The following is a 9,358-nucleotide window of genomic DNA, read 5'->3' as shown; positions in this document are numbered from 1 at the left end:
TGGCATAACTCTCTGCTCAGAAATCGAAATTTAATGATTCTTGAATCAAATTAAATCTCTGTCTGTCCTCTGTCCAATGCCACCGGTTTCGGCTGAAAAGGACATCGGAGCCGCCAGATATGGTGATTTTACTCCGAGGTGCGCGGCTGTCTGAAACACCAGTTTTTTTAGAAATCCGGATTTTCAAACCCCACTACCATGAGTTATAGAACTCTAATGAGAAAATTTTCTTGAGCAAAAATGTTTTTCATATGATTATAAACATGATGTGTAAAGATTAAAAGTTTTGATTTTTGAAAGATTAATTGAAATTGAATTTTTACAAAACTAGTTTGAATTTTGAAAAACCGTTTTCACTTTCAAACTTGAAAATATTTTGTCATCCAAATCAAATAAGTTTTCAAAATGTTTTCAAAACTATATCTATATCACATATGTTCAAAATCTATATGCTCTTGAAATTTTGAGTGGGAGGTCTCCTTGTAGACAAGCCGAAAAATAAAAAGATATGTAATCTCAAACTTTCAAGTGTTCGAGTGAGTTGAAGTTCACACTTCCCTCACGCACTTTCCCGAAATAGAAAATAGGAAAAGATCGAGTATGTCCCTTGTGCCTTTATGCACTAATACTGCTCTGAACATGTCGATCTAGGATTCTCTTCTAGTTGTCCGCTCTGTCGCTCTCTAACTAGGAAATTTGTTTCCGAACTTATAAGAGTCGATGAACCAACTCCAAAAACTAAGTGGGAGGGTTATATTCGTTGTTTGTAACCCGCGATCCCCAACACTAGTGAAAGATGCAAAAACGTGGGACTAAGAGCCGCTCTTGCGACCCTCACTTAAATGTGAGTACTCCAAGGCGTTATTGCTTCGATCATTGCTCAATGAGCTACATCCGAGGGTGATGCAATGATGGCAAGGCCTCCCCTTGGGGGATTGTTTTTCAAAGCTGATCTTTTGGACTAAGTGGTTGGTTGCACACTTAGGCTCAATCCCTAGTATCCTTCCTTAAGGCTCTGCGAAAGGATGTGAGTGATCAAACCAATTTACAAGGTGGCTAGTCAAAATAGATGTATTGACATCTTGGCTTAGCATTAATGATGTGTCATTTACGTATAAATGGAGATTTTTTGCGGCCTTCTCTTGAGGGAGTAAATTATCGTTTGGTTTATAACACCTTTGGGTTTTACAAAAGTCTTAATAAAACTTAAATCCTAAACCAAAGACTAATCATAAACTTGTTTCAACTTCAATAGGCTTTATGTCCCGCAAACATCTCTCAATCTTTCTTTCCTCGATCAAACTCGAAAACGAAAACTACGTAGATTCGAAACGTAACCTCGACATAATACCTACCGTTAACAAGCACAAATGGGTACTCACCACCCCGTGTCCTCCTCTGTCGAATGATGATTCAACTCAAGAGGACAATGACGCCTTAGCAGCCTGGCTTCGATCCGATGAGATTGTGAGGTGCTGTATCTTGGCATCTATGAACAATATGCTGAAAGAGCAACATCGTGACATCGAGACTGCCGCCGAAATGCTCTACAATCTCCTTGAGATATTTGGAGGGCAAAGGCGTCAAGCAAGGCTACAAGCAGTCCGACAGTTTATGAACTGTCGCATGAAGGCTAGGACTCCTGTTAGGGACCATATGATGCTGATCATTAGTTACCTAAATGAAATGGAAATCCTAGGATCTGAGATTGATGGGAAGAATATCATAGATATGATCTTAGAAACTCTCCCCGCATCTCTTGATACCTCCAAGATGAACTACTCCATAAACAAGCTAGAGTACACTGTTACCAAGCTTATGAAGGAACTTCACACTGCTGTAGGTCTCACTAAGAGAAAGAGGAATCAAGGAGAGGCACATGCTACTGAGCAAAAAGCCTCCGCCTCTGGAACTAAGAAGAGACCTCACAAAGCCGATAAAAAGAACTGTCCTGCCTATCTCAAAGCAAAGAACATAGTATTGTACTAGTTACCAAAGCATGCTTAGTAGCTGATAATGTATCAACGTGGATTCTTGACTCCGCTGCTACTAACCATATTTGTTGTTCCTTGAATGGTTTCAAGAAAACCAAAAGCTTAGAGGAAGGCGAGTTCTGTTTCAAATGGGGTGATGGGAGCCTGGTGTCCGCGAAGGCTGTGGGATCCGTGACGCTGTCTTTTGAAGACCGCACTTTAAACTTGAATAATGTTTATTTTGTTCCTACCTTTGGGAAGAACTTAATATCCGTTGCTCGTCTTCTTGAGCAAGATTATTGTTTGAAGTTCATTAAGAATGGAATTCGTATTTCGTTTCCTGATAATTCTTTTGTCACTGATGCATGTATGAAGAATGCTCTTTTTTACGTCTATCCCACTCAACCTTATCTTTTAGACACCGAAATAGATAATGATCTAATTAGGGAGCCAAAGAGGATCAAACTTTCTGAATCCTCCGATCTAACAAAATCAACATACCTCTGGCACTTAAGACTTGGTCATATCAGTCTAGATAGGATTAAGAGACTTGTGAGGGATGGTCCACTCCAAGCCTCTGCAATAGGCTCACTACCTACTTGTGAATCCTGCATAGAAGGAAAAATGACTAAGCGACCTTTCTCCGATAAGGGTCGAAGAGCCACTGAGTTGCTGGAACTAATACATTCTAATGTATGTGGTCCGCTCAACCAACAGGCACGTGGAGGATACGAATACTTCGTTACCTTCACTGATGATTACTCAAGATATGGGTTTGTCTATTTGCTTAAACACAAATCCGAGACCTTTAACGTATTTAAGGTCTTTAGGGCTTTAGTGGAAAAGCAAACTGGCAAAGTGATCAAAACCCTTCGATCTGATCGAGGTGGTGAGTATATGTCTGGAGAGTTCGATGACTTTCTTAAAGAAGAAGGTATCGCTTCTCAGCTTACCGCGCCTGGCACACCTCAACAAAACGGAGTGTCAGAGAGAAGAAACCGAACTCTTATGGAGATGGTTAGATCAATGATGAGTTACTCATCACTCCCGCTTTCCTTTTGGGGATATGCCCTCGAAACAGCCGCCTACATTCTGAACCAAGTTCCGTCCAAGACGGTTCCTGGTACTCCTTATGAACGATGGACTGGCCGTAAAGTGAATCTTGGCCGCATCCGAATTTGGGGTTGCCCTGCACACGTGCTGAGGCAAAAGACTAGCAAGTTGGCTAGTAGGTCAGAATTGTGCCTGTTTGTAGGATATCCGAAGGAAACCAAAGGTTTTACTTTCTATAGTCCCGAGGACGATAAGACTTTCGTTAGCACGAATGCTCGTTTCCTTGAGGAGGACTTTATGAAGGATGCAAAACCTAGAAGCAAAATTGTGCTTGAAGAAAAGTTGGGTGAGGAAGCTTCTACCTCGTCTGTAAGAACTGTTCTTACCCCAACTGAAACACAACCTAACTCATCAGAATCTCGTCAAGTAGTACTTAGACGTAGTGGGAGGGCTACTCAAAAGCCTGACAGGTACATGTCTTATGGAGACTCTCTTGTAGCCGTCTCCGACATGGATGACCCTGTTTCCTATAGCCAAGCGATGGCTTGTTCTGAATCAAACCTTTGGCTTGACGCCATGAAAGTTGAAATGCACTCGATGTATGTCAACAAAGTCTGGAAACTTGTAGACCTTCCTGAAGGGATTAAACCCGTAGGGTGTAAGTGGATATACAAGAAGAAAAGGGGTCCTGATGGGAACGTCGAGACGTTCAAAGCACGACTTGTGGCGAAGGGTTATACCCAACAAGAAGGGATTGACTATGAAGAAACCTTCTCGCCAGTCGCGATGCTTAAATCCATCCGCATACTCCTATCCATAGCTGCAGCTCTCGACTATGAGATCTGGCAAATGGATGTCAAGACAGCCTTTCTGAATGGCAATCTTGACGAGCGCATTTACATGGCTCAACCAGACGGTTTCGTGGATAAAGGTCAAGAGAACAAGGTTTGTGAGTTGCTTAAATCCATTTATGGACTAAAGCAAGCATCTAGGTCATGGAATATTAGATTCGATGAAACTGTAAAGAGCTTCGGCTTTGAACAGTCAATAGATGAGCCTTGTGTTTACAAGTTAATACACGAAGGCAAAGTTGTGTTTCTGGTACTATATGTCGATGATATACTACTCATTGGTAATGACGTGGGTAAGTTATCTGAGGTTAAGGTCTGGCTAGCAAAGCAATTCGATATGAAGGATCTAGGAGAAGCCGCGTACATTCTGGGGATCCAAATCTTTCGAGATAGGAAAAACCGGACCCTGTCGCTCTCTCAAGCATCTTATATTGATAAGGTGATGGATCGCTTCTCGATGCAAGACTGCAAGAGGGGTCAAACACCCTTTAGGCATGGAGTTTCACTCTCTAAGGACCAGTCTCCCAAGACTGCACAAGAGATTGAAGACATGAGGAAAATTCCTTACGCCTCTGCCGTAGGAAGCCTTATGTATGCTATGCTTTGCACTAGACCTGACATCTGTTTCGCCGTTGGCGTAGTTAGTCGTTTCCAATCCAACCCTGGACCCGAGCACTGGATTGCTGTTAAGCATGTTCTTAAGTATCTTCGAAGAACTAGGAACTTGATGCTTACATACTCAGGTACTGACCTGACTATGACGGGATATACCGACTCCGATTTTCAAGCGGATAAGGATTCCAGGAAATCCACTTCGGGATCTGTGTTCATCCTTAATGGTGGAGCTGTTGTGTGGAGAAGTATTAAGCAATCTTGCATTGCTGACTCCACAATGGAAGCAGAATATGTGGCTGCTTGTGAAGCATCCAAAGAGGCTGTATGGCTTAGAAAGTTCCTTAAGTATTTGGAAGTTGTTCCAAACGTCGACGAGCCCATGACCCTTTATTATGATAATAGTGGGGCTGTCGCTAACTCAAAGGAACCTAGAAGCCATAAGCACTCTAAACATATTGAGAGGAAATACCATTTGATTCGAGAGATCGCGCAACGCGGAGACGTGGAGGTGAAGTAGATCTCTGGAAGATCCATTCACTAAGGCCCTAGCGAACATGGTCTTCGACCAACTTCGAGAGGGATTAGGCATGTAGGACTACTCACATCTTCTTTGAGTCAAGTGGGAGTTTGTTGTCAATGGTGCCCACAAGAAGAGTAGTAGTGTCTATTTATGTACATTTGATGTCATATAGTCTTACGAAGACTCTTGCTTGTAATTGCTTATTCATTAATAAAAAGTTGAAACGTTCATTCAATCTTCCTTGTCTGAAGCTTTATGATAAAACCATAGTCTTTTAGTCCATAAACAAACTAAACAACTTACGAAGAGACAAATGTAGATTTGCATGAACAAACTCTTCGTAGTTTGCTTAAAACGATATATTCGCAATCTTAGGGTCAAAGGACTATTGACCTCAGTATGATTGTTAGAAGAATCTATGATGTCTGGTTATGAGGCATTGAGAGTTGGGGACTCTATAGTTCTTCTAGGTATCTTCCGAAGGTACTGAATTGACCAGTGCACTTCTAGAGACAATATAAGAACAAACCATTTAACCTCTTATGTCTCGAAGTCACTATGTATGAATTGCATCATGCTTACCTTAATCCTGAAATGAGACATGCCATTTCACACCTTAGTATTCTCATTTGAGAAAGTTAGAGTTCGGACTCACTATGTCATTCCGAACAGGGCCTATTGGTGAAATACTAAGTTGTGAGTATGTCATGAGTAACTTTGTGAAGTTCTCATAGATATGGAATTCATGTACAAGATTGCTGAAATGCAATGTATGTCACCTCATGCTTTGTTCCTTGGAGTGTGAATAAATGAACTGGCCAGTGTCCAAATTGAGTCCTGACTCTTTTGGATGAAACAATGTGACTTGTTAGCTCCTCGTCAATACATTGTTTCTAACTTATTCACAAGCGACAAAGGAGTTGAGGAAATAACAGCTAGAAGGGTAAAATGGTAATTTAGTAAATCCCGACTAGCTGATGACATTCATGAAGGGTAGCATAGATAATATTCAGTGGATCCGCTCATTATAATTAGGTCGAATTCTTGAGTAGAAAACAAATTCATTTGAACCGAGAGATTTTCAGTGTCAGCTCTTTAGTGGAGTCAGCTGGCATTAAGCTAAACTTGGAAAAGGTTTGTGAACTTTTGAGTCCAAGTGTTTAGCTAAAGCTTTGTTCATTTGGGTCCATGAGGTCACTGTCACGAATCACATCGATAGGAATAGTTAAACTGGAAGCTAAGTCAAAACAAGAACGAAAATAGTTAAAAGGGTATTTTTGTCTTTTGAGACATATGATGAAATGAATGTCAATAAATTTTTTTGACAAGTTCATTTGATGACTTAATGTCACTCGGCCATAACTTGATTATTGGGCCTTGTGAATTAATTTCATTTCATAAGAATTTTATTGAAAATTCTAAATGGGCTTTTTCTTATGTTGTCATGAACAAGTGAAGAAAATTCTAGAAGCCTTTTCTAGAAGCCATAGGCGCCCAACACTACCCAAAGAGAAAGGGAAATTATTTTGTGCATAAATGTATTTAGATACTTGCCAAAAGAAAAAGAGGAAACAAATTTGCATATTAGATGCACAAGGGAATCGGCCAAGAGAGTAATAGGCAAGCCAAGGAACAAAAAAAGGAAACAAATCCTAGCCTTCTAGAAGGCTGCCTTGGGCGCCCAAAAGGAATGAGAAATAAGGGTTATTTTGCTCATGAATATGTGATATTCTATAGAAGAGGAAACTACCTTATTGAAGGTGAGACCTCTACTATAAATAGGAGCCTCATTCCACACTTTTCATTCAGGCAAAGTTTTAGAGATTGAGAGCTTCTCTCTCTAGACTTGGCCGCCCCTTCCTCTCTCTCTCTCTAGTTTATATTTTCGATTATTTCTTGTCTTGGCACCTAGGTCCTCACTCGACCTAGTGTTTAGCTCTGCGACTTCGAGACTCGTTCTCAAGTCGTAGTGTTTAAAAGTGCCCACTCACTGATTCCTTCTTTTCGAGTGATTTAGTGATAGAAACTTTCGTGGTTGGTCGAGGTGCCGAGGAAAGGAAGAGAGACGTGCTGCGAGGGGAGACGAGCGTTGCAACTTTCCAAAAGCTTCTACAAGGTTCAAGCTTCAAGAAAGGTTAGTAACTTTAATAGCTCATATTAGTTTTATTTACATGTACATGCTCTTGTCTAGGTTAGTAAAAACTAGTTTTACTTAAAAAGAAAATTTTTAAAATTTCGCCGCTTAACGAAGCGTTAAACTTTTTCTCAAACCCTAGATCGATTCCAACAGGAAAGTACCATGGCATCCCCCGAGACGGCAAGCACAGTGGCTGCCCCCGAGACGGAAACTACCGTGGCAGCCCCCGAGATGGCAAGCACAGTGGCAGCCCCCGAGACGGCATCCACCGTGGCAGCCCCTGTTGACGACGACGACGACTTCGTCAACCCTCCGGCGAAAGAGACGGCGAGAACTGTGGCAGCCCCCGAGACGGCATCCACCGTGGCAGCCCCCGTTGACGACGACGATGACTTCGTCAACCCTCCGGCGAAAGAGACGGCGAGAACTGTGGCAGCCCCCAAGAGGGGAACCTCTGTGGCAGCCCCCGATGACGACGACGACGACTTCGTCAACCCTCCGGCGAAAGAATCTGTCCGCGTCTATGGTAAGTTCTCAATTTTCAAACTGTTTTGCCTATATTTCATGGTTTATGTGCTTTTTAATTATTTTATGTTGAATTGTGTAGTTTCGAAGAGAAAGAGCAAGCGGCCCATAAAGCATGATGATTACACTCCGTTGAACACAACCAAACTTAAAAGCCTGAAAAGGGGGTGATGAAAATTACTTTGATACTGTCATAGACTAGTTTTTTGGATGAAAATTGGGTTTGTAATGTTTCTTGATAATTACTTTGGTAGTTTTGGAGGGGGTCCCTTTGGAGACTAGTTTTTTGGATGATATTTTGGTTTGTAACCCGAAATGTCTGAAATCCTTGACAAAAAATAACTGAAATGTTTGAAATCAAGTACATAAACTAACTGAAATGTCTGAAATCAAGCAAATAAACTAACTGAAAACTCCGAAATCAAACACATAAAATAACTGAAATGTCTGAAATCAAGCACATAAACTAACTGAAAACTCCGAAATCAAACACATAAAATAACTGAAATTTCTGAAATCCATTATAAAAATTAGCTGAAAACTTTGAAATAAAAAATATAAAATAACTGAAATGTCTGAAATCAAGCACATAAACAAACTGAAAACTCCAAAATCAAACACATAAAATAACTGAAATGTCTGAAATCAAGCACATAAACTAACTGAAAACTCCGAAATCAAACACATAAAATAACTGAAATGTCTGAAATCAAGCACATAAACTAACTGAAAACTCCGAAATCAAACACATAAAATAACTGAAATGTCTGAAATCAAGCAAATAAACTAACTGAAAACTCCGAAATCAAACACATAAAATAACTGAAATGTCTGAAATCAAGCACATAAACTAACTGAAAACTCCGAAATCAAACACATAAAATAACTGAAATGTCTGAAATTAAGCACATACACTAACTGAAAACTCCGAAATCAAACACATAAAATAACTGAAATGTCTGAAATCAAGCACATAAACTAACTGAAAACTCCGAAATCAAACACATAAAATAACTGAAATGTCTGAAATCAAGCACATACACTAACTGAAAACTCCGAAATCAAACACATAAAATAACTGAAATGTCTGAAATCCATTACAAAAATTAGCTGAAAACTCTGAAATCAAACACATAAAATAACTTAAATGTCTGAAATCCAATACTACTAACGAAAAGTACACGACTTCCTATTATGTCCTCTACCTCCACAAATATTACATTTGCGCTGAACAACAATGACTTCACCTTGAGACGGCAAACGTTTGATCTTGCGCCGTCCTCCTTTGCTCTTCTTCTTCGGCCGACCGGCGGGGTTTTTCGCAACAGGTACCTTGACCTCCATATTCAACAGCTCTTCTGGAGCATTCCACTCGTGTTCAGGACCACAAGGGTACACAGCATCCATGTAGGCTGCTCTCCAACTTTCTACTCGATAGAAAGGGTGACACAATGAATACACATCGATGTTACGCTTCGTTGCGACACACGTCGCATGCATGCAAGGGAGACCAAGAAGTTGAAACAACCCGCATGTGCATTCTTTTGTCAACATGTTTGCCGTGCCATCCTCGTCTCCATGAAGTACTAAGAACTCATGTTGCGTAACCCCCGAATATTGCAAATGGCGACCCTTTTGAACTTGCAGTCGCAAGTCCTCATCAAATTTTGGACTCAGTTTGGTC

The sequence above is a fragment of the Urtica dioica genome, chromosome 3, assembly GCF_054948205.1.
Source record: "Urtica dioica subsp. dioica isolate 48M chromosome 3, U.dioica_male_clone48M_v1_H2, whole genome shotgun sequence".
Lineage (NCBI taxonomy): Eukaryota > Viridiplantae > Streptophyta > Magnoliopsida > Rosales > Urticaceae > Urtica > Urtica dioica.
The sequence above is the reverse complement of the archived record's forward strand: the minus strand, read 5'-3'. Positions refer to the sequence as shown.